This window comes from Chlorocebus sabaeus, chromosome 5 (genome assembly GCF_047675955.1).
Source record: "Chlorocebus sabaeus isolate Y175 chromosome 5, mChlSab1.0.hap1, whole genome shotgun sequence".
In the NCBI taxonomy this organism is placed as follows: Eukaryota; Metazoa; Chordata; class Mammalia; order Primates; family Cercopithecidae; genus Chlorocebus; species Chlorocebus sabaeus.
In genome coordinates this window covers 39,976,657-40,001,120 of record NC_132908.1, presented here as the reverse complement: position 1 = coordinate 40,001,120, position 24,464 = coordinate 39,976,657, and positions in this window count along the sequence as shown.

Here is a 24,464-nt window from a genome sequence, read left to right as displayed (position 1 = left end):
CCTTAGCCCTCTATGGGCTTCAAAATATCACTTAGCCAATACCACAAGAACAGCCTTAGCGAAAGGCTTCTTGAAGGGAAAGATGTAACTCTGTGAGATGAATGAACAGAACACAGAGCACTTTCTCAGAAAGCTTCTTTCCAGTTTTGAACGGAAGATATTTCCTTTTTCACCTTAGACCTCTATGGGCTTCCAAATATCCCTTTGCCAATTCCACAAGAACAGCCCTAGCGAAAGGCTTCTTGAAGGGAAAGATGTAACTCTGTGAAATGAATTAACAGAACACAGAGCAGTTTCTCAGAAAGCTTCTTTCCAGTTTTGAACGGAAGATATTTCCTTTCTCACCGTAGCCCTATATGGGCTTCCAAATATCCCTTTGCCAATTCCACAGGAACATCCTTAGAGAAAGGCTTCTGTGAAGGGAAAGATGTAACTCTGTGAGATGAATTAACAGAACACAGAGCAGTTTTTCAGAAAGCTTCTTTCCAGTTTTGAACGGAAGATATTTCCTTTTTCACCTTAGCCCTCTATGGGCTTCAAAATATCACTTAGCCAATTCCCCAAGAACAGCCTTAGCGAAAGGCTTCTTGAAGGGAAAGATGTAACTCTGTGAGATGAATTAAAACAACACAGAGCATTTTCTCAGAAAGCTTCTTTCCAGTTTTGAACGGAAGATATTTCCTTTTTCACCATAGCCCTCTATGGGATTCCAAATATCATTTTGCCAATTCCACAAGAACAGCCTTAGCGAAAGGCTTCTTGAAGGGAAAGATGTAATTCTGTGAGATGAATTAACAGAACACAGAGCAGTTTCTCAGAAAGCTTCTTTCCAGTTTTGAACGGAGGATATTTCCTTTTTCACCATAGCCCTCTATGGGCTTCCAAATATCCCTTTGCCAATTCCACAAGAACAGCGTTAGCGAAAGGCTTCTTGAAGGGAAAGATGTAACTCTGTGAGATGAATTAACAGAACACAGAGCAGTTTCTCAGAAAGCTTCTTTCCAGTTTTGAACGGAAGATATTTCCTTTTTCAGAATGGCACTCTATGGGCTTCCAAATATCCCTTTGCCAATTCCACAAGAGCAGCCTTAGCGAAAGCCTTCTTGAAGGGAAAGATGTAACTCTGTAAGATGAATTAACAGAACACAGAGCAGTTTCTCAGAAAGCTTCTTTCCAGTTATGAACGGAAGATATTTCCTTTTTCACCATAGCCCTCTATGGGCTTCAAAATATCCCTTTGCCAATTCCACAAGAACAGCCTTAGCGAAAGGCTTCTTGAAGGGAAAGATGTAACTCTGTGAGATGAATTAAAACAACACAGAGCATTTTCTCAGAAAGCTTCTTTCCAGTTTTGAACGGAGGATATTTCCTATTTCACCATAGCCCTCTAAGGGCTTCCAAATATTCCTTTGACAATTCCACAAGAACAGCCTTATCGAAAGGCTTCTTGAAGGGAAAGATGTAACTCTGTGAGATGAATTAACAGAACACAGAGCAGTTTCTCAGAAAGCTTCTTTCCAGTTTTGAACGGAAGATATTTCCTTTTTCACCATAGCCCTCTAGGGGCTTCCAAATATCCCTTTGCCTATTCAACAAGAACAGCCTTAACGAAAGGCTTCTTGAAGGGAAAGATGTAACTCTGTGAGATGAATTAACAGAACGCAGAGCAGTTTCTCAGAAAGCTTCTTTCCAGGTTTCAACGGAGGATATTTCCTTTTTCACCATAGCCCTCTATTCGCTTCCAAATATCCGTTTGCCAATTCCACAAGAACAGCCTTAGCGAAAGGCTTCTTGAAGGGAAAGATGTAACTCTGTGAGATGAATTAACAGAACACAGAGCAGTTTCTCAGAAAGCTTCTTTCCAGTTTTGAACGGAAGATATTTCCTTTTTCACCATAGCCCTCTATGGGCTTCCAAATATCCCTTTGCCAATTTCACAAGAACAGCCTTAGCGAAAGGCTTCTGGAAGGGAAAGATGTAACTCTGTGAGATGAATTAACAGAACACAGAGCAGTTTCTGAGAAAGCTTCTTTCCAGTTTTGAACGGAAGATATTTCCTTTTTCACCCTAGCCCTCTATGGGCTTCCAAATATCCCTTTGCCAATTCCACAAGAACAGCCTTAGCGAAAGGCTTCTTGAAGGGAAAGATGTAACTCTGTGAGATGAATTAACAGAACACAGAGCATTTTCTCACAAAGCTTCTTTCCAGTTTTGAACGGAAGATATTTCTTTTTTCACCGTAGCCCTCTATGGGCTTCCAAATATCCCTTTGCCAATTTCACAAGAACAGCCTTAGCGAAAGGCTTCTTGAAGGGAAAGATGTAACTCTGTGAGATGAATTAACAGAACACAGAGCAGTTTCTCAGAAAGCTTCTTTCCAGTCTTAAACGGAAGGTATTTCCTTTTTCACCATATGCCTCTATGGGCTTCCAAATATCCCTTTGCCAAATCCACAAGAACAGCCTTAGCGAAAGGCTTCTTGAAGGGAAAGATGTAACTCTGTGAGATGAATTAACAGAACACAGAGCAGTTTCTCAGAAAGCTTCTTTCCAGTTTTGAACGGAAGATATTTCCTTTTTCACCATAGCACTCTATGAGCTTCCAAATATCCCTTTGTCAATTCCACAAGAACAGCCTTAGCGAAAGGCTTCTTGAAGGGAAAGATGTAACTCTGTGAGATGAATTAACAGAACACAGAGCAGTTTCTCAGAAAGCTTCTTTCCAGTTTTGAAAGGAAGATATTTCCTTTTTCACCATAGCCCTCTAGGGGCTTCCAAATATCCCTTTGCCTATTCCAGAAGAACAGCCTTAGCGAAAGGCTTCTTGAAGGGAAAGATGTAACTCTGTGAGATGAATTAACAGAACACAGAGCAGTTTCTCAGAAAGCTTCTTTCCAGTTTTGAACGGAAGATATTTCCTTTTTCACAATAGCCCTCTATGGGCTCCCAAATATCACTTCGCCAATTCCACAAGAACAGCCTTAGCGAAAGGCTTATGGAAGGGACAGATGTAACTGTGTGAGATGAATTAACCGAACACAGAGCAGTTTCTCAGAAAGCTTCTTTCCAGTTTTGAACGGAAGATATTTCCTTTTTCACCGTAGCCCTCTTTGGGCTTCCAAATATCCCTTTGCCAATTCCACAAGAACAGCCTTAGCGAAAGGCTTCTTGAAGGGAAAGATGTAACTCTGTGAGATGAATTAACAGAACACAGAGCAGTTTCTCAGAAAGCTTCTTTCCAGTGTTAAACGGAAGGTATTTCCTTTTTCACCATAGCCCTCTAGGGGCTTCCAAATATCCCTTTTCCTATTCAACAAGAACAGCCTTAGCGAAAGGCTTCTTGAAGGGAAAGATGTAACTCTGTGAGATGAATTAACAGAACACAGAACAGTTTCTCAGAAAGCTTCTTTCCAGTTTTGAACGGAAGATAATTCCTTTTTCACCATAGCCCTCTATGGGCTTCCAAATATCTCTTTGCCAATTCCAACAGAACAGCCTAAGCGAAAGGCTTCTTGAAGGGAAAGATGTAACTCTGTGAGATGAATTATCAGAACACAGAGCAGTTTCTCAGAAAGCTTCTTTCCAGTTTTGAACGGAAGATATTTCCTTTTTCACCATCGCCCTCTATGGGCTTCCAAATATCACTTTGCCAATTCCACAAGAACATCCTTAGCGAAAGGCTTCTTGAAGGGAAAGATGTAACTCTGTGAGATGAATTAACAGAACACAGAGCAGTTTCTCCGAAAGCTTCTTTCCAGTTTTGAATGGAAGATATTTACTTTTTTACTATACCCCTCTATGGGCTTCCAAATATCCCTTTGCCTATTCCACAAGAACAGCCTTAGCGAAAGGCTTCTTGAAGGGAAAGATGTAACTCTGTTAGATGAATTAACAGAACACAGAGCAGTTCCTCAGAAAGATTCTTTCCAGTTTTGAACGGAAGATATTTCCTTTTTCACCGTAGCCGTCTATGGGGTTCCAAATATCCCTTTGTCAATTCCACAAGAACAGCCTTAACGAAAGGCTTCTTGAAGGGAAAGATGTAACTCTGTGAGATGAATTAACAGAACGCAGAGCAATTTCTCAGAAAGCTTCTTTCCAGGTTTGAACGGAGGATATTTCCTTTTTCACCATAGCCCTCTATTTGCTTCCAAATATCCCTTTGCCAATTCCACAAGAACAGCCTTAGCGAAAGGCTTCTTGAAGGGAAAGATGTAACTCTCTGAGATGAATTAACAGAACACAGAGCAGTGTCTCAGAAAGCTTCTTTCCAGTTTTGAACGGAAGATATTTCCTTTTTCACCATAGCCCTCTATGGGTTTCCAAATATCCCTTCGACAATTTCACAAGAACAGCCTTAGCGAAAGGCTTCTTGAAGGGAAAGATGTAACTCTGTGAGATGAATTAACAGGACACAGAGCAGTTTCTCAGAAAGCTTCTTACCAGTTTTGAACGGAAGATTTTTCCTTTTTCACCATAGCCCTCTATGGGCTTCCAAATATCACTTTGCCAATTCCACAAGAACAGCCTTAGCGAAAGGCTTCTTGAAGGGAAAGATGTAACTCTTTCAGATGAATTAACAGAACACAGAGCAGTTTCTCAGAAAGCTTCTTTCCAGTTTTGAACGGAAGATATTTCCTTTTTCACCATAGCCCTCTATGGGCTTTAAAATATCCCTTTGCCAATTCCACAAGTACAGCCTTAGCGAAAGGCTTCTTGAAGGGAAAGATGTAACTCTGTGAGAGGAATTAACAGAGCACAGAGCAGTTTCTCAGAAAGCTTCTTTCCAGTTTTGAACGGAAGATATTTCCTTTTTCACAATAGGCCTCTATGGGCTTCCAAATATCCCTTTGCCAATTCCACAAGAACAGCCTTAGCGAAAGGCTTCTTGAAGGGGAAGATGTAACTCTGTGAGATGAATTAAGAGAACACAGAGCAGTTTCTCAGAAAGCTTCTTTCCAGTTCTGAAAGGAAGATATTTCCTTTTTCACCATAGCCCTCTATGGGCTTCCAAATATCACTTTGCCAATTCCACAAGAACAGCCTTAGCGAAAGGCTTCTTGAAGGGAAAGATGTAACTCTGTGAGATGAATTAACAGAACACAGTGCAGTTTCTCCGAAAGCTTCTTTCCAGTTTTGAACGGAAGTTATATCCTTTTTCAACATAGCCCACTATGGGCTTCAAAATATACCTTTGCCTATTCCACAAAACAGCCTTAGCGAAAGGCTTCTTGAAGAGAAAGATGTAACTCTGTGAGATGAATTAACAGAACACAGAGCAGTTTCTCAGAAAGCTTCTTTCCAGTTTTGAACGGAAGATATTTCCTTTTTCACCGTCGCCCTCTATGGGCTTCCAAATATCCCTTTGCCAATTCCACAAGAACAGCCTTAGCGAAAGGCTTCTTGAAGGGAAAGATGTAACTCTGTGAGATGAATTAACAGAACACAGAGCAGTTTCTCAGAAAGCTTCTTTCCAGGTTTGAACGGAGGATATTTCCTTTTTCCCAATAGCCCTCTATTGGCTTCCAAATATCCCTTTGCCAATTCCACAAGAACAGCCTTAGCGAAAGGCTTCTTGAAGGGAAAGATGTAACTCTGTGAGATGAATTAACAGAACACAGAGCAGTTTCTCAGAAAGCTTCTTTCCAGTTTTGAAAGGAAGATATTTCCTTTTTCACCATAGCCCTCTAGGGGCTTCCAAATATCCCTTTGCCTATTCCACAAGAACAGCCTTAGCGAAAGGCTTCTTGAAGGGAAAGATGTAACTCTGTGAGATGAATTAACAGAACACAGAACAGTTTTTCAGAAAGCTTCTTTCCAGTTTTGAACGGAAGATATTTCCTTTTTCACCGTAGCCCTCTATGGGGTTCCAAATATAACATTGCCAATTCCAAAAGAACATCCTTAGCGAAAGGCTTCTTGAAGGGAGAGATGTAACTCTGTGAGATGAATTAACAGAACACAGAGCAGTTTCTCAGAAAGCTTCTTTCCAGTTTTGAACGGAAGATATTTCCTTTTTCACCATAGCCCTCTATGGGCTTCCAAATATCCCTTTGCCAATTTCACAAGAACAGCATTAGCGAAAGGCTTCTTGAAGGGAAAGATGTAACTCTGTGAGATGAATTAACAGAACACAGAGCAGTTTCTCAGAAAGCTTCTTTCCAGTTTTGTACGGAAGATATTTCCTTTTTCACCCTAGCCCTCTATGGGCTTCAAAATATGCCTTTGCCAATTCCACAAGAACAGCCTTAGCGAAAGGCTTCTTGAAGGGAAAGATGTAACTCTGTGAGATGAATTAACAGAACACAGAGCAGTTTCTCAGAAAGCTTCTTTCCAGTTTTGAACGGAAGATATTTCCTTTTTCACCATAGCCCTCTATGGGCTTCCAAATATCCCTTTGCCAATTACACAAGAACAGCCTTAGCGAAAGGCTTCTTGAAGGGAAAGATGTAACTCTGTGAGATGAATTAACAGAACACAGAGCAGTTTCTCAGAAAGCTTCTTTCCAGTTTTGAACGGAAGATATTTCCTTTTTCACCATAGCCCTCTATGGGCTTCCAAATATCCCTTTGCCAATTCCACAAGAACAGCCTTAGTGAAAGGCTTCTTGAAGGGAAAGATGTAACTCTGTGAGATGAATTAACAGAACACAGAGCATTTTCTCACAAAGCTTCTTTCCAGTTTTGAACGGAAGATATTTCCTTTTTCACCGTAGCCCTCTATGGGCTTCCAAATATCACTTTGCCAATTACACAAGAACAGCCTTAGCGAAAGGCTTCTTGAAGGGAAAGATGTAACTCTGTGTGATGAATTAACAGAACACAGAGCAGTTTCTCAGAAAGCTTCTTTCCAGTGTTAAACGGAAGGTATTTCCTTTTTCACCATATGCCTCTATGGGCTTCCAAATATCCCTTTGCCAAATCCACAAGAACAGCCTTAGCGAAAGGCTTCTTGAAGGGAAAGATGTAACTCTGTGAGATGAATTAACAGAACACAGAGCAGTTTCTCCGAAAGCTTCTTTCCAGTTTTGAACGGAAGATATTTCCTTTTTCACCATAGCCCTCTAGGGGCTTCCAAATATCCCTTTGCCTATTCCACAAGAACAGCCTTAGCGAAGGGCTTCTTGAAGGGAAAGATGTAACTCTGTGAGATGAATTAACCGAACACAGAGCAGTTTCTCAGAAAGCTTCTTTCCAGTTTTGAACGGAAGATATTTCCTTTTTCACCATAGCCCTCTATGGGCTTTAAAATATCCCTTTGCCAATTCCACAAGAACAGCCTTAGCGAAAGGCTTCTTGAAGAGAAAGATGTAACTCTGTGAGAGGAATTAACAGAGCACAGAGCAGTTTCTCAGAAACCTTCTATCCAGTTTTGAACGGAAGATATTTCCTTTTTCACCATAGCCCTCTATGGGCTTCCAAATATCCCTTTGCCAATTCCACAAGAACAGCCTTAGCGAAAGGCTTCTTGAAGGGAAAGATGTAACACTGTGAGATGAATTAACAGAACACAGAGCAGTTTCTCAGAAAGCTTCTTTCCAGGTTTGAACGGAGGATATTTCCTTTTTCAGCCTAGCCCTCTATTGGCTTCCAAATATCCCTTTGTCAATTCCACAAGAACAGCCTTAGCGAAAGGCTTCTTGAAGGGAAAGATGTAACTCTGTGAGATGAATTAACAGAACACAGAGCAGTTTCTCCGAAAGCTTCTTTCCAGTTTTGAACGGAAGATATTTCCTTTTTCACCATAGCCCTCTAGGGGCTTCCAAATATCCCTTTTCCTATTCAACAAGAACAGCCTTACCGAAAGGCTTCTTGAAGGGAAAGATGTAACTCTGTGAGATGAATTAACAGAACACAGAAGAGTTTCTCAGAAAGCTTCTTTCCAGTTTTGAACGGAAGATATTTCCTTTTTCACCGTAGCCCTCTATGGGGTTCCAAATATAACATTGCCAATTCCAAAAGAACATCCTTAGCGAAAGGCTTCTTGAAGGGAGAGATGTAACTCTGTGAGATGAATTAACAGAACACAGAGCAGTTTCTCAGAAAGCTTCTTTCCAGTTTTGAACGGAAGATATTTCCTTTTTCACCATAGCCCTCTATGGGATTCCAAATATCATTTTGTCAATTCCACAAGAACAGCCTTAGCGAAAGGCTTCTTGAAGGGAAAGATGTAATTCTGTGAGATGAATTAACAGAACACAGAGCAGTTTCTCAGAAAGCTTCTTTCCAGTTTTGAACGGAGGATATTTCCTTTTTCACCATAGCCCTCTATGGGCTTCCAAATATCCCTTTGCCAATTCCACAAGAACAGCCTTAGCGAAAGGCTTCTTGAAGGGAAAGATGTAACTCTGTGAGATGAATTAACAGAACACAGAGCAGTTTCTCAGAAAGCTTCTTTCCAGTTTTGAACGGAAGATATTTCCTTTTTCAGAATAGCACTCTATGGGCTTCCAAATATCCCTTTGCCAATTCCACAAGAACAGCCTTAGCGAAAGCCTTCTTGAAGGGAAAGATGTAACTCTGTGAGATGAATTAACAGAACACAGAGCAGTTTCTCAGAAAGCTTCTTTCCAGTTTTGAACGGAAGATATTTCCTTTTTCACCATAGCCCTCTATGGGCTTCCAAATATCCCTTTGCCAATTTCACAAGAACAGCCTTAGCGAAAGGCTTCTTGAAGGGAAAGATGTAACTTTGTGAGATGAATTAACAGAACACAGAGCAGTTTCTCAGAAAGCTTCTTTCCAGTTTTGAACGGAAGATATTTCCTTTTTCACCATAGCACTCTATGAGCTTCCAAATATCCCTTTGTCAATTCCACAAGAACAGCCTTAGCAAAAGGCTTCTTGAAGGGAAAGATGTAACTCTGTGAGATGAATTAACAGAACACAGAGCAGTTTCTCAGAAAGCTTCTTTCCAGTTTTGAACGGAAGATATTTCCTTTTTCACCGTAGCCCTCAATGGGCTTCCAAATATCACTTTGCCAATTCCACAAGAACAGCCTTAGCGAAAGGCTTCTTGAAGGGAAAGATGTAACTCTGTGAGATGAATGAACAGAACACAGAGCAGTTTCTCAGAAAGCTTCTTTCCAGTTTTGAACGGAAGTTATTTCCTTTTTCACCTTAGACCTCTATGGGCTTCCAAATATCCCTTTGCCAATTCCACAAGAACAGCCTTAGCGAAAGGCTTCTTGAAGGGAAAGATGTAACTCTGTGAAATGAATTAACAGAACACAGAGCAGTTTCTCAGAAAGATTCTTTCCAGTTTTGAACGGAAGATATTTCCTTTTTCACGGTAGCCCTATATGGGCTTCCAAATATCCCTTTGCCAATTCAACAAGAACATCCTTAGCGAAAGGCTTCTGTGAAGGGAAAGATGTAACTCTGTGAGATGAATTAACAGAACACAGAGCAGTTTTTCAGAAAGCTTCTTTCCAGTTTTGAACGGAAGATATTTCCTTTTTCACCTTAGCCCTCTATGGGCTTCAAAATATCACTTAGCCAATACCACAAGAACAGCCTTAGCGAAAGGCTTCTTGAAGGGAAAGATGTAACTCTGTGAGATGAATGAACAGAACACAGAGCACTTTCTCAGAAAGCTTCTTTCCAGTTTTGAACGGAAGATATTTCCTTTTTCACCTTAGACCTCTATGGGCTTCCAAATATCCCTTTGCCAATTCCACAAGAACAGCCCTAGCGAAAGGCTTCTTGAAGGGAAAGATGTAACTCTGTGAAATGAATTAACAGAACACAGAGCAGTTTCTCAGAAAGCTTCCTTCCAGTTTTGAACGGAAGATATTTCCTTTCTCACCGTAGCCTTATATGGGCTTCCAAATATCCCTTTGCCAATTCCACAGGAACATCCTTAGCGAAAGGCTTCTGTGAAGGGAAAGATGTAACTCTGTGAGATGAATTAACAGAACACAGAGCAGTTTATCAGAAAGCTTCTTTCCAGTTTTGAACGGAAGATATTTCTTTTTTCACCTTAGCCCTCTATGGGCTTCAAAATATCACTTAGCCAATTCCACAAGAACAGCCTTAGCGAAAGGCTTCTTGAAGGGAAAGATGTAACTCTGTGAGATGAATTAAAACAACACAGAGCATTTTCTCAGAAAGCTTCTTTCCAGTTTTGAACGGAAGATATTTCCTTTTTCACCATAGCCCTCTATGGGATTCCAAATATCATTTTGCCAATTCCACAAGAACAGCCTTAGCGAAAGGCTTCTTGAAGGGAAAGATGTAATTCTGTGAGATGAATTAACATAACACAGAGCAGTTTCTCAGAAAGCTTCTTTCCAGTTTTGAACGGAGGATATTTCCTTTTTCACCATAGCCCTCTATGGGCTTCCAAATATCCCTTTGCCAATTCCACAAGAACAGCGTTAGCGAAAGGCTTCTTGAAGGGAAAGATGTAACTCTGTGAGATGAATTAACAGAACACAGAGCAGTTTCTCAGAAAGCTTCTTTCCAGTTTTGAACGGAAGATATTTCCTTTTTCAGAATAGCACTCTATGGGCTTCCAAATATCCCTTTGCCAATTCCACAAGAGCAGCCTTAGCGAAAGCCTTCTTGAAGGGAAAGATGTAACTCTGTAAGATGAATTAACAGAACACAGAGCAGTTTCTCAGAAAGCTTCTTTCCAGTTATGAACGGAAGATATTTCCTTTTTCACCATAGCCCTCTATGGGCTTCAAAATATCCCTTTGCCAATTCCACAAGAACAGCCTTAGCGAAAGGCTTCTTGAAGGGAAAGATGTAACTCTGTGAGATGAATTAAAACAACACAGAGCATTTTCTCAGAAAGCTTCTTTCCAGTTTTGAACGGAGGATATTTCCTATTTCACCATAGCCCTCTATGGGCTTCCAAATATTCCTTTGACAATTCCACAAGAACAGCCTTATCGAAAGGCTTCTTGAAGGGAAAGATGTAACTCTGTGAGATGAATTAACAGAACACAGAGCAGTTTCTCAGAAAGCTTCTTTCCAGTTTTGAACGGAAGATATTTCCTTTTTCACCATAGCCCTCTAGGGGCTTCCAAATATCCCTTTGCCTATTCAACAAGAACAGCCTTAACGAAAGGCTTCTTGAAGGGAAAGATGTAACTCTCTGAGATGAAGTAACAGAACGCAGAGCAGTTTCTCAGAAAGCTTCTTTCCAGGTTTGAACGGAGGATATTTCCTTTTTCACCATAGCCCTCTATTCGCTTCCAAATATCCCTTTGCCAATTCCACAAGAACAGCCTTAGCGAAAGGCTTCTTGAAGGGAAAGATGTAACTCTGTGAGATGAATTAACAGAACACAGAGCAGTTTCTCAGAAAGCTTCTTTCCAGTTTTGAACGGAAGATATTTCCTTTTTCACCATAGCCCTCTATGGGCTTCCAAATATCCCTTTGCCAATTTCACAAGAACAGCCTTAGCGAAAGGCTTCTTGAAGGGAAAGATGTAACTCTGTGAGATGAATTAACAGAACACAGAGCAGTTTCTCAGAAAGCTTCTTTCCAGTTTTGAACGGAAGATATTTCCTTTTTCACCCTAGCCCTCTATGGGCTTCCAAATATCCCTTTGCCAATTCCACAAGAACAGCCTTAGCGAAAGGCTTCTTGAAGGGAAAGATGTAACTCTGTGAGATGAATTAACAGAACACAGAGCATTTTCTCACAAAGCTTCTTTCCAGTTTTGAACGGAAGATATTTCCTTTTTCACCGTAGCCCTCTATGGGCTTCCAAATATCCCTTTGCCAATTTCACAAGAACAGCCTTAGCGAAAGGCTTCTTGAAGGGAAAGATGTAACTCTGTGAGATGAATTAACAGAACACAGAGCAGTTTCTCAGAAAGCTTCTTTCCAGTGTTAAACGGAAGGTATTTCCTTTTTCACCATATGCCTCTATGGGCTTCCAAATATCCCTTTGCCAAATCCACAAGAACAGCCTTAGCGAAAGGCTTCTTGAAGGGAAAGATGTAACTCTGTGAGATGAATTAACAGAACACAGAGCAGTTTCTCAGAAAGCTTCTTTCCAGTTTTGAACGGAAGATATTTCCTTTTTCACCATAGCACTCTATGAGCTTCCAAATATCCCTTTGTCAATTCCACAAGAACAGCCTTAGCGAAAGGCTTCTTGAAGGGAAAGATGTAACTCTGTGAGATGAATTAACAGAACACAGAGCAGTTTCTCAGAAAGCTTCTTTCCAGTTTTGAAAGGAAGATATTTCCTTTTTCACCATAGCCCTCTAGGGGCTTCCAAATATCCCTTTGCCTATTCCACAAGAACAGCCTTAGCGAAAGGCTTCTTGAAGGGAAAGATGTAACTCTGTGAGATGAATTAACAGAACTCAGAGCAGTTTCTCAGAAAGCTTCTTTCCAGTTTTGAACGGAAGATATTTCCTTTTTCACAATAGCCCTCTATGGGCTCCCAAATATCACTTCGCCAATTCCACAAGAACAGCCTTAGCGAAAGGCTTCTTGAAGGGAAAGATGTAACTCTGGGAGATGAATTAACAGAACACAGTGCAGTTTCTCCGAAAGCTTCTTTCCAGTTTTGAACGGAAGTTATATCCTTTTTCACTATAGCCCACTATGGGCTTCCAAATATCCCTTTGCCTATTCCACAAGAACAGCCTTAGCGAAAGGCTTCTTGAAGAGAAAGATGTAACTCTGTGAGATGAATTAACAAAACACAGAGCAGGTTCTCAGAAAGCTTCTTTCCAGTTTTGAACGGAAGATATTTCCTTTTTCACCGTAGCCCTCTATGGTCTTCCAAATATCACTTCGCCAATTCCACAAGAACAGCCTTAGCGAAAGGCTTATTGAAGGGAAAGATGTAACTGTGTGAGATGAATTAACCGAACACAGAGCAGTTTCTCAGAAAGCTTCTTTCCAGTTTTGAACGGAAGATATTTCCTTTTTCACCATAGCCCTCTATGGGCTTTAAAATATCCCTTTGCCAATTCCACAAGAACAGCCTTAGCGAAAGGCTTCTTGAAGAGAAAGATGTAACTCTGTGAGAGGAATTAACAGAGCACAGAGCAGTTTCTAAGAAACCTTCTATCCAGTTTTGAACGGAAGATATTTCCTTTTTCACCATAGCCCTCTATGGGCTTCCAAATATCCCTTTGCCAATTCCACAAGAACAGCCTTAGCGAAAGGCTTCTTGAAGGGAAAGATGTAACTCTGTGAGATGAATGAACAGAACACAGAGCAGTTTCTCAGAAAGCTTCTTTCCAGGTTTGAACGGAGGATATTACCTTTTTCACCCTAGCCCTCTATTGGCTTCCAAATATCCCTTTGCCAATTCCACAAGAACAGCCTTAACGAAAGGCTTCTTGAAGGGAAAGATGTAACTCTGTGAGATGAATTAACAGAACACAGAGCAGTTTCTCAGAAAGCTTCTTTCCAGTTTTGAACGGAAGATATTTCCTTTTTCACCATAGCCCTCTATGGGCTTCCAAATATCCCTTTGCCAATTTCACAAGAACAGCCTTAGCCAAAGGCTTCTTGAAGGGAAAGATGTAACTCTGTGAGATGAATTAACAGAACACAGAGCAGTTTCTCAGAAAGCTTCTTTCCAGTTTTGAACGGAAGATATTTCCTTTTTCACCATAGCCCTCTATGGGCTTTAAAATATCCCTTTGCCAATTCCACAAGAACAGCCTTAGCGAAAGGCTTCTTGAAGAGAAAGATGTAACTCTGTGAGAGGAATTAACAGAGCACAGAGCAGTTTCTCAGAAACCTTCTATCCAGTTTTGAACGGAAGATATTTCCTTTTTCACCATAGCCCTCTATGGGCTTCCAAATATCCCTTTGCCAATTCCACAAGAACAGCCTTAGCGATAGGCTTCTTGAAGGGAAAGATGTAACTCTGTGAGATGAATTAACAGAACACAGAGCAGTTTCTCAGAAAGCTTCTTTCCAGGTTTGAACGGAGGATATTTCCTTTTTCACCCTAGCCCTCTATTGGCTTCCAAATATCCCTTTGCCAATTCCACAAGAACAGCCTTAGCGAAAGGCTTCTTGAAGGGAAAGATGTAACTCTGTGAGATGAATTAACAGAACACAGAGCAGTTTCTCAGAAAGCTTCTTTCCAGTTTTGAACGGAAGATATTTCCTTTTTCACCATAGCCCTCTATGGGCTTCCAAATATCCCTTTGCCAATTTCACAAGAACAGCCTTAGCGAAAGGCTTCTTGAAGGGAAAGATGTAACTCTGTGAGATGAATTAACAGAACACAGAGCAGTTTCTCAGAAAGCTTCTTTCCAGTTTTGAACGGAAGATATTTCCTTTTTCACCCTAGCCCTCTATGGGCTTCCAAATATCCCTATGCCAATTCCACAAGAACAGCCTTAGCGAAAGGCTTCTTGAAGGGAAAGATGTAACTCTGTGAGATCAATTAACAGAACACAGAGCAGTTTCTCAGAAAGCTTCTTTCCAGTTTTGAACGGAAGATATTTCCTTTTTCAACATAACCCTCTATGGGCTTCCAAATATCCCTTTGCCAATTTCACAAGAACAGCCTTAGCGAAAGGCTACTTGAAGGTAAAGATGTAACTTTGTGAGATGAATTAACAGAACACAGAGCAGTTTCTCAGAAAGCTTCTTTCCAGTTTTGAACGGAAGATATTTCCTTTTTCACCATAGCACTCTATGAGCTTACAAATATCCCTTTGTCAATTCCACAAGAACAGCCTTAGCAAAAGGCTTCTTGAAGGGAAAGATGTAACTCTGTGAGATGAATTAACAGAACACAGAGCAGTTTCTCAGAAAGCTTCTTTCCAGTGTTAAACGGAAGGTATTTCCTTTTTCACCATAGGCCTCTATGGGCTTCCAAATATCCCTTTGCCAAATCCACAAGAACAGCCTTAGCGAAAGGCTTCTTGAAGGGAAAGATGTAACTCTGTGAGATGAATTAACAGAACACAGAGCAGTTTCTCAGAAAGCTTCTTTCCAGTTTTGAACGGAAGATATTTCCTTTTTCACCATAGCACTCTAAGAGCTTCCAAATATCCCTTTGTCAATTCCACAAGAACAGCCTTAGCGAAAGGCTTCTTGAAGGGAAAGATGTAACTCTGTGAGATGAATTAACAGAACACAGAGCAGTTTCTCAGAAAGCTTCTTTCCAGTTTTGAACGGAAGATATTTCCTTTTTCACCATAGCCCTCTATGGGCTTCCAAATATCCCTTTGCCAATTCCACAAGAACAGCCTTAGCGAAAGGCTTCTTGAAGGGAAAGATGTAACTCTGTGAGATGAATTAACAGAACACAGAGCAGTTTCTCAGAAAGCTTCTTTCCAGTTTTGAATGGAAGATATTTCCTTTTTCACCATAGCCCTCTATGGGCTTCCAAATATCCCTTTGCCAATTCCACAAGAACAGCCTTAGCGAAAGGCTTCTTGAAGGGAAAGATGTAACTCTGTGAGATGAATTAACACAACACAGAGCAGTTTCTCAGAAAGCTTCTTTCCAGTTTTGAACGGAAGATATTTCGTTTTTTACCATAGCCCTCTATGGGCTTCCAAATATCCCTTTGCCAATTCCACAAGAACAGCCTTAGCGAAAGGCTTCTTGAAGGGAAAGATGTAACTCTGTTAGATGAATTAACAGAACACAGAGCAGTTCCTCAGAAAGATTCCTTCCAGTTTTGAACGGAAGATATTTCCTTTTTCACCGTAGCCCTCTATGGGGTTCCAAATATCCCTTTGCCAATTCCACAAGAACAGCCTTAACGAAAGGCTTCTTGAAGGGAAAGATGTAACTCTGTGAGATGAATTAACAGAACGCAGAGCAGTTTCTCAGAAAGCTTCTTTCCAGGTTTGAACGGAGGATATTTCCTTTTTCACCATAGCCCTCTATTTGCTTCCAAATATCCCTTTGCCAATTCCACAAGAACAGCCTTAGCGAAAGGCTTCTTGAAGGGAAAGATGTAACTCTGTGAGATGAATTAACAGAACACAGAGCAGTTTCTCAGAAAGCTTCTTTCCAGTTTTGAACGGAAGATATTTCCTTTTTCACCATAGGCCTCTATGGGATTCCAAATATCCCTTTGCCAATTCCACAAGAACAGCCTTAGCGAAAGGCTTCTTGAAGGGAAAGATGTAACTCTGTGAGATGAATTAAGAGAACACAGAGCAGTTTCTCAGAAAGCTTCTTTCCAGTTATGAAAGGAAGATATTTCCTTTTTCACCATAGCCCTCTATGGGCTTCCAAATATCACTTTGCCAATTCCACAAGAACAGCCTTAGCGAAAGGCTTCTTGAAGAGAAAGATGTAACTCTGTGAGAGGAATTAACAGAGCACAGAGCAGTGTCTCAGAAACCTTCTATCCAGTTTTGAACGGAAGATATTTCCTTTTTCACCATAGCCCTCTATGGGCTTCCAAATATCCCTTTGCCAATTCCACAAGAACAGCCTTAGCGAAAGGCTTCTTGAAGGGAAAGATGTAACTCTGTGAGATGAATTAACAGAACACAGAGCAGTTTCTCAGAAAGCTTCTTTCCAGGTTTGAACGGAGGATATTTCCTTTTTCACCCTAGCCCTCTATTGGCTTCCAAATATCCCTTTGCCAATTCCACAAGAACAGCCTTAACGAAAGGCTTCTTGAAGGGAAAGATGTAACTCTGTGAGATGAATTAACAGAACACAGAGCAGTTTCTCAGAAAGCTTCTTTCCAGTTTTGAACGGAAGATATTTCCTTTTTCACCATAGCCCTCTAGGGGCTTCCAAATATCCCTTTGCCAATTTCACAAGAACAGCCTTAGCGAAAGGCTTCTTGAAGGGAAAGATGTAACTCTGTGAGATGAATTAACAGAACACAGAGCAGTTTCTCAGAAAGCTTCTTTCCAGTTTTGAACGGAAGATATTTCCTTTTTCACCATAGCCCTCTATGGGCTTTAAAATATCCCTTTGCCAATTCCACAAGAACAGCCTTAGCGAAAGGCTTCCTGAAGAGAAAGATGTAACTCTGTGAGAGGAATTAACAGAGCACAGAGCAGTTTCTCAGAAACCTTCTATCCAGTTTTGAACGGATGATATTTCCTTTTTCACCATAGCCCTCTATGGGCTTCCAAATATCCCTTTGCCAATTCCACAAGAACAGCCTTAGCGAAAGGCTTCTTGAAGGGAAAGATGTAACTCTGTGAGATGAATTAACAGAACACAGAGCAGTTTCTCAGAAAGCTTCTTTCCAGGTTTGAACGGAGGATATTTCCTTTTTCACCCTAGCAATCTATTGGCTTCCAAATATCCCTTTGCCAATTCCACAAGAACAGCCTTAGCGAAAGGCTTCTTGAAGGGAAAGATGTAACTCTGTGAGATGAATTAACAGAACACAGAGCAGTTTCTCAGAAAGCTTCTTTCCAGTTTTGAACGGAAGATATTTCCTTTTTCACCATAGCACTCTAAGAGCTTCCAAATATCCCTTTGTCAATTCCACAAGAACAGCCTTAGCGAAAGGCTTCTTGAAGGGAAAGATGTAACTCTGTGAGATGAATTAACAGAACACAGAGCAGTTTCTCAGAAAGCTTCTTTCCAGTTTTGAACGGAAGATATTTCCTTTTTCACCATAGCCCTCTATGGGCTTCCAAATATCCCTTTGCCAATTCCACAAGAACAGCCTTAGTGAAAGGCTTCTTGAAGGGAAAGATGTAACTCTGTGAGATGAATTAACAGAACACAGAGCAGTTTCTCAGAAAGCTTCTTTCCAGTTTTGAATGGAAGATATTTCCTTTTTCACCATAGCCCTCTATGGGCTTCCAAATATCCCTTTGCCAATTCCACAAGAACAGCCTTAGCGAAAGGCTTCTTGAAGGGAAAGATGTAACTCTGTGAGATGAATTAACAGAACACAGAACAGTTTCTTAGAAAGCTTCTTTCCAGTTTTGAACGGAAGATATTTACTTTTTCACCATAGCCCTCTATGGGCTTCCAAATATCCCTTTGCCAATTCCACAAGAACAGCCTTAGCGAAAGGCTTCTTGAAGGGAAAGATGTAACTCTGTGAGATGAATTAACAGAACACAGAGCAGTTTCTCAGAAAGCTTCTTTCCAGTTTTGAACGGAAGATAATTCCTTTTTCACCATAGCCCTCTATGGGCTTCCAAATATCTCTTTGCCAATACCAACAGAACAGCCTAAGCGAAAGGCTTCTTGAAGGGAAAGATGTAACTCTGTGAGATGAATTATCAGAACACAGAGCAGTTTCTCAGAAAGCTTCTTTCCAGTTTTGAACGGAAGATATTTCCTTTTTCACCATCGCCCTCTATGGGCTTCCAAATATCACTTTGCCAATTCCACAAGAACATCCTTAGCGAAAGGCTTCTTGAGGGGAAAGATGTAACTCTGTGAGATGAATTAACAGAACACAGAGCAGTTTCTCCGAAAGCTTCTTTCCAGTTTTGAACGGAAGATATTTACTTTTCTACTATACCCCTCTATGGGCTTCCAAATATCCCTTTGCCTATTCCACAAGAACAGCCTTAGCGAAAGGCTTCTTGAAGGGAAAGATGTAACTCTGTTAGATGAATTAACAGAACACAGAGCAGTTCCTCAGAAAGATTCTTTCCAGTTTTGAACGGAAGATATTTCCTTTTTCACCGTAGCCCTCTATGGGGTTCCAAATATCCCTTTGCCAATTCCACAAGAACAGCCTTAACGAAAGGCTTCTTGAAGGGAAAGATGTAACTCTGTGAGATGAATTAACAGAACGCAGAGCAGTTTCTCAGAAAGCTTCTTTCCAGGTTTGAACGGAGGATATTTCCTTTTTCACCATAGCCCTCTATTGGCTTCCAAATATCCCTTTGCCAATTCCACAAGAACAGCCTTAGCGAAAGGCTTCTTGAAGGGAAAGATGTAACTCTGTGAGATGAATTAACAGAACACAGAGCAGTTTCTCAGAAAGCTTCTTTCCAGTTTTGAACGGAAGATATTTCCTTTTTCACCATAGCCCTCTATGGGTTTCCAAATATCCCTTCGACAATTTCACAAGAACAGCCTTAGCGAAAGGCTTCTTGAAGGGAAAGATGTAACTCTGTGAGATGAATTAACAGGACACAGAGCAGTTTCTCAGAAAGCTTCTTACCAGTTTTGAACGGAAGATATTTCCTTTTTCACCATAGCCCTCTAGGGGCTTCCAAATATCCCTTTGCCTATTCCACAAGAACAGCCTTAGCGAAAGGCTTCTTGAAGGGAAAGATGTAACTCTGTGAGATGAATTAACAGAACACAGAACAGTTTCTCAGAAAGCTTCTTTCCAGTTTTGAACGGAAGATATTTCCTTTTTCACCGTAGCCCTCTATGGGGTTCCAAATATAACATTGCCAATTCCAAAAGAACATCCTTAGCGAAAGGCTTCTTGAAGGGAGAGACGTAACTCTGTGAGATGAATTAACAGAACACAGAGCAGTTTCTCAGAAAGCTTCTTTCCAGTTTTGAACGGAAGATATTTCCTTTTTCACCATAGCCCTCTAGGGGCTTCCAAATATCCCTTTGCCAATTTCACAAGAACAGCATTAGCGAAAGGCTTCTTGAAGGGAAAGATGTAACTCTGTGAGATGAATTAACAGAACACAGAGCAGTTTCTCAGAAAGCTTCTTTCCAGTTTTGAACGGAAGATATTTCCTTTTTCACCCTAGGCCTCTATGGGCTTCAAAATATCCCTTTGCCAATTCCACAAGAACAGCCTTAGCGAAAGACTTCTTGAAGGGAAAGATGTAACTCTGTGAGATGAATTAACAGAACACAGAGCAGTTTCTCAGAAAGCTTCTTTCCAGTTTTGAACGGAAGATATTTCCTTTTTCACCATAGCCCTCTATGGGCTTCCAAATATCCCTTTGCCAATTCCACAAGAACAGCCTTAGCGAAAGGCTTCTTGAAGAGAAAGATGTAACTCTGTGAGAGGAATTAACAGAGCACAGAGCAGTTTCTCAGAAACCTTCTATCCAGTTTTGAACGGAAGATATTTCCTTTTTCACCATAGCCCTCTATGGGCTTCCAAATATCCCTTTGCCAATTCCACAAGAACAGCCTTAGCGAAAGGCTTCTTGAAGGGAAAGATGTAACTCTGTGAGATGAATTAACAGAACACAGAGCAGTTTCTCAGAAAGCTTCTTTCCAGGTTTGAACGGAGGATATTTCCTTTTTCACCCTAGCCCTCTATTGGCTTCCAAATATCCCTTTGCCAATTCCACAAGAACAGCCTTAGCGAAAGGCTTCTTGAAGGGAAAGATGTAACTCTGTGAGATGAATTAACAGAACACAGAGCAGTTTCTCCGAAAGCTTCTTTACAGTTTTGAACGGAAGATATTTCCTTTTTCAAAATAACCCTCTATGGGCTTCCAAATATCCCTTTGCCAATTTCACAAGAACAGCCTTAGCGAAAGGCTTCTTGAAGGTAAAGATGTAACTTTGTGAGATGAATTAACAGAACACAGAGCAGTTTCTCAGAAAGCTTCTTTCCAGTTTTGAACGGAAGATATTTCCTTTTTCACCATAGCACTCTATGAGCTTCCAAATATCCCTTTGTCAATTCCACAAGAACAGCCTTAGCAAAAGGCTTCTTGAAGGGAAAGATGTAACTCTGTGAGATGAATTAACAGAACACAGAGCAGTTTCTCAGAAAGCTTCTTTCCAGTTTTGAACGGAAGATATTTCCTTTTTCACCGTAGCCCTCAATGGGCTTCCAAATATCACTTTGCCAATTCCACAAGAACAGCCTTAGCGAAAGGCTTCTTGAAGGGAAAGATGTAACTCTGTGAGATGAATGAACAGAACACAGAGCAGTTTCTCAGAAAGCTTCTTTCCAGTTTTGAACGGAAGTTATTTCCTTTTTCACCTTAGACCTCTATGGGCTTCCAAATATCCCTTTGCCAATTCCACAAGAACAGCCTTAGCGAAAGGCTTCTTGAAGGGAAATATGTAACTCTGTGAAATGAATTAACAGAACACAGAGCAGTTTCTCAGAAAGATTCTTTCCAGTTTTGAACGGAAGATATTTCCTTTTTCACGGTAGCCCTATATGGGCTTCCAAATATCCCTTTGCCAATTCAACAAGAACATCCTTAGCGAAAGGCTTCTGTGAAGGGAAAGATGTAACTCTGTGAGATGAATTAACAGAACACAGAGCAGTTTTTCAGAAAGCTTCTTTCCAGTTTTGAACGGAAGATATTTCCTTTTTCACCTTAGCCCTCTATGGGCTTCAAAATATCACTTAGCCAATACCACAAGAACAGCCTTAGCGAAAGGCTTCTTGAAGGGAAAGATGTAACTCTGTGAGATGAATGAACAGAACACAGAGCACTTTCTCAGAAAGCTTCTTTCCAGTTTTGAACGGAAGATATTTCCTTTTTCACCTTAGACCTCTATGGGCTTCCAAATATCCCTTTGCCAATTCCACAAGAACAGCCCTAGCGAAAGGCTTCTTGAAGGGAAAGATGTAACTCTGTGAAATGAATTAACAGAACACAGAGCAGTTTCTCAGAAAGCTTCTTTCCAGTTTTGAACGGAAGATATTTCCTTTCTCACCGTAGCCCTATATGGGCTTCCAAATATCCCTTTGCCAATTCCACAGGAACATCCTTAGAGAAAGGCTTCTGTGAAGGGAAAGATGTAACTCTGTGAGATGAATTAACAGAACACAGAGCAGTTTTTCAGAAAGCTTCTTTCCAGTTTTGAACGGAAGATATTTCCTTTTTCACCTTAGCCCTCTATGGGCTTCAAAATATCACTTAGCCAATTCCCCAAGAACAGCCTTAGCGAAAGGCTTCTTGAAGGGAAAGATGTAACTCTGTGAGATGAATTAAAACAACACAGAGCATTTTCTCAGAAAGCTTCTTTCCAGTTTTGAACGGAAGATATTTCCTTTTTCACCATAGCCCTCTATGGGATTCCAAATATCATTTTGCCAATTCCACAAGAACAGCCTTAGCGAAAGGCTTCTTGAAGGGAAAGATGTAATTCTGTGAGATGAATTAACAGAACACAGAGCAGTTTCTCAGAAAGCTTCTTTCCAGTTTTGAACGGAGGATATTTCCTTTTTCACCATAGCCCTCTATGGGCTTCCAAATATCCCTTTGCCAATTCCACAAGAACAGCGTTAGCGAAAGGCTTCTTGAAGGGAAAGATGTAACTCTGTGAGATGAATTAACAGAACACAGAGCAGTTTCTCAGAAAGCTTCTTTCCAGTTTTGAACGGAAGATATTTCCTTTTTCAGAATAGCACTCTATGGGCTTCCAAATATCCCTTTGCCAATTCCACAAGAGCAGCCTTAGCGAAAGCCTTCTTGAAGGGAAAGATGTAACTCTGTAAGATGAATTAACAGAACACAGAGCAGTTTCTCAGAAAGCTTCTTTCCAGTTATGAACGGAAGATATTTCCTTTTTCACCATAGCCCTCTATGGGCTTCAAAATATCCCTTTGCCAATTCCACAAGAACAGCCTTAGCGAAAGGCTTCTTGAAGGGAAAGATGTAACTCTGTGAGATGAATTAAAACAACACAGAGCATTTTCTCAGAAAGCTTCTTTCCAGTTTTGAACGGAGGATATTTCCTATTTCACCATAGCCCTCTAAGGGCTTCCAAATATTCCTTTGACAATTCCACAAGAACAGCCTTATCGAAAGGCTTCTTGAAGGGAAAGATGTAACTCTGTGAGATGAATTAACAGAACACAGAGCAGTTTCTCAGAAAGATTCTTTCCAGTTTTGAACGGAAGATATTTCCTTTTTCACCATAGCCCTCTAGGGGCTTCCAAATATCCCTTTGCCTATTCAACAAGAACAGCCTTAACGAAAGGCTTCTTGAAGGGAAAGATGTAACTCTGTGAGATGAATTAACAGAACGCAGAGCAGTTTCTCAGAAAGCTTCTTTCCAGGTTTCAACGGAGGATATTTCCTTTTTCACCATAGCCCTCTATTCGCTTCCAAATATCCGTTTGCCAATTCCACAAGAACAGCCTTAGCGAAAGGCTTCTTGAAGGGAAAGATGTAACTCTGTGAGATGAATTAACAGAACACAGAGCAGTTTCTCAGAAAGCTTCTTTCCAGTTTTGAACGGAAGATATTTCCTTTTTCACCATAGCCCTCTATGGGCTTCCAAATATCCCTTTGCCAATTTCACAAGAACAGCCTTAGCGAAAGGCTTCTGGAAGGGAAAGATGTAACTCTGTGAGATGAATTAACAGAACACAGAGCAGTTTCTGAGAAAGCTTCTTTCCAGTTTTGAACGGAAGATATTTCCTTTTTCACCCTAGCCCTCTATGGGCTTCCAAATATCCCTTTGCCAATTCCACAAGAACAGCCTTAGCGAAAGGCTTCTTGAAGGGAAAGATGTAACTCTGTGAGATGAATTAACAGAACACAGAGCATTTTCTCACAAAGCTTCTTTCCAGTTTTGAACGGAAGATATTTCTTTTTTCACCGTAGCCCTCTATGGGCTTCCAAATATCCCTTTGCCAATTTCACAAGAACAGCCTTAGCGAAAGGCTTCTTGAAGGGAAAGATGTAACTCTGTGAGATGAATTAACAGAACACAGAGCAGTTTCTCAGAAAGCTTCTTTCCAGTCTTAAACGGAAGGTATTTCCTTTTTCACCATATGCCTCTATGGGCTTCCAAATATCCCTTTGCCAAATCCACAAGAACAGCCTTAGCGAAAGGCTTCTTGAAGGGAAAGATGTAACTCTGTGAGATGAATTAACAGAACACAGAGCAGTTTCTCAGAAAGCTTCTTTCCAGTTTTGAACGGAAGATATTTCCTTTTTCACCATAGCACTCTATGAGCTTCCAAATATCCCTTTGTCAATTCCACAAGAACAGCCTTAGCGAAAGGCTTCTTGAAGGGAAAGATGTAACTCTGTGAGATGAATTAACAGAACACAGAGCAGTTTCTCAGAAAGCTTCTTTCCAGTTTTGAAAGGAAGATATTTCCTTTTTCACCATAGCCCTCTAGGGGCTTCCAAATATCCCTTTGCCTATTCCAGAAGAACAGCCTTAGCGAAAGGCTTCTTGAAGGGAAAGATGTAACTCTGTGAGATGAATTAACAGAACACAGAGCAGTTTCTCAGAAAGCTTCTTTCCAGTTTTGAACGGAAGATATTTCCTTTTTCACAATAGCCCTCTATGGGCTCCCAAATATCACTTCGCCAATTCCACAAGAACAGCCTTAGCGAAAGGCTTATGGAAGGGACAGATGTAACTGTGTGAGATGAATTAACCGAACACAGAGCAGTTTCTCAGAAAGCTTCTTTCCAGTTTTGAACGGAAGATATTTCCTTTTTCACCGTAGCCCTCTTTGGGCTTCCAAATATCCCTTTGCCAATTCCACAAGAACAGCCTTAGCGAAAGGCTTCTTGAAGGGAAAGATGTAACTCTGTGAGATGAATTAACAGAACACAGAGCAGTTTCTCAGAAAGCTTCTTTCCAGTGTTAAACGGAAGGTATTTCCTTTTTCACCATAGCCCTCTAGGGGCTTCCAAATATCCCTTTTC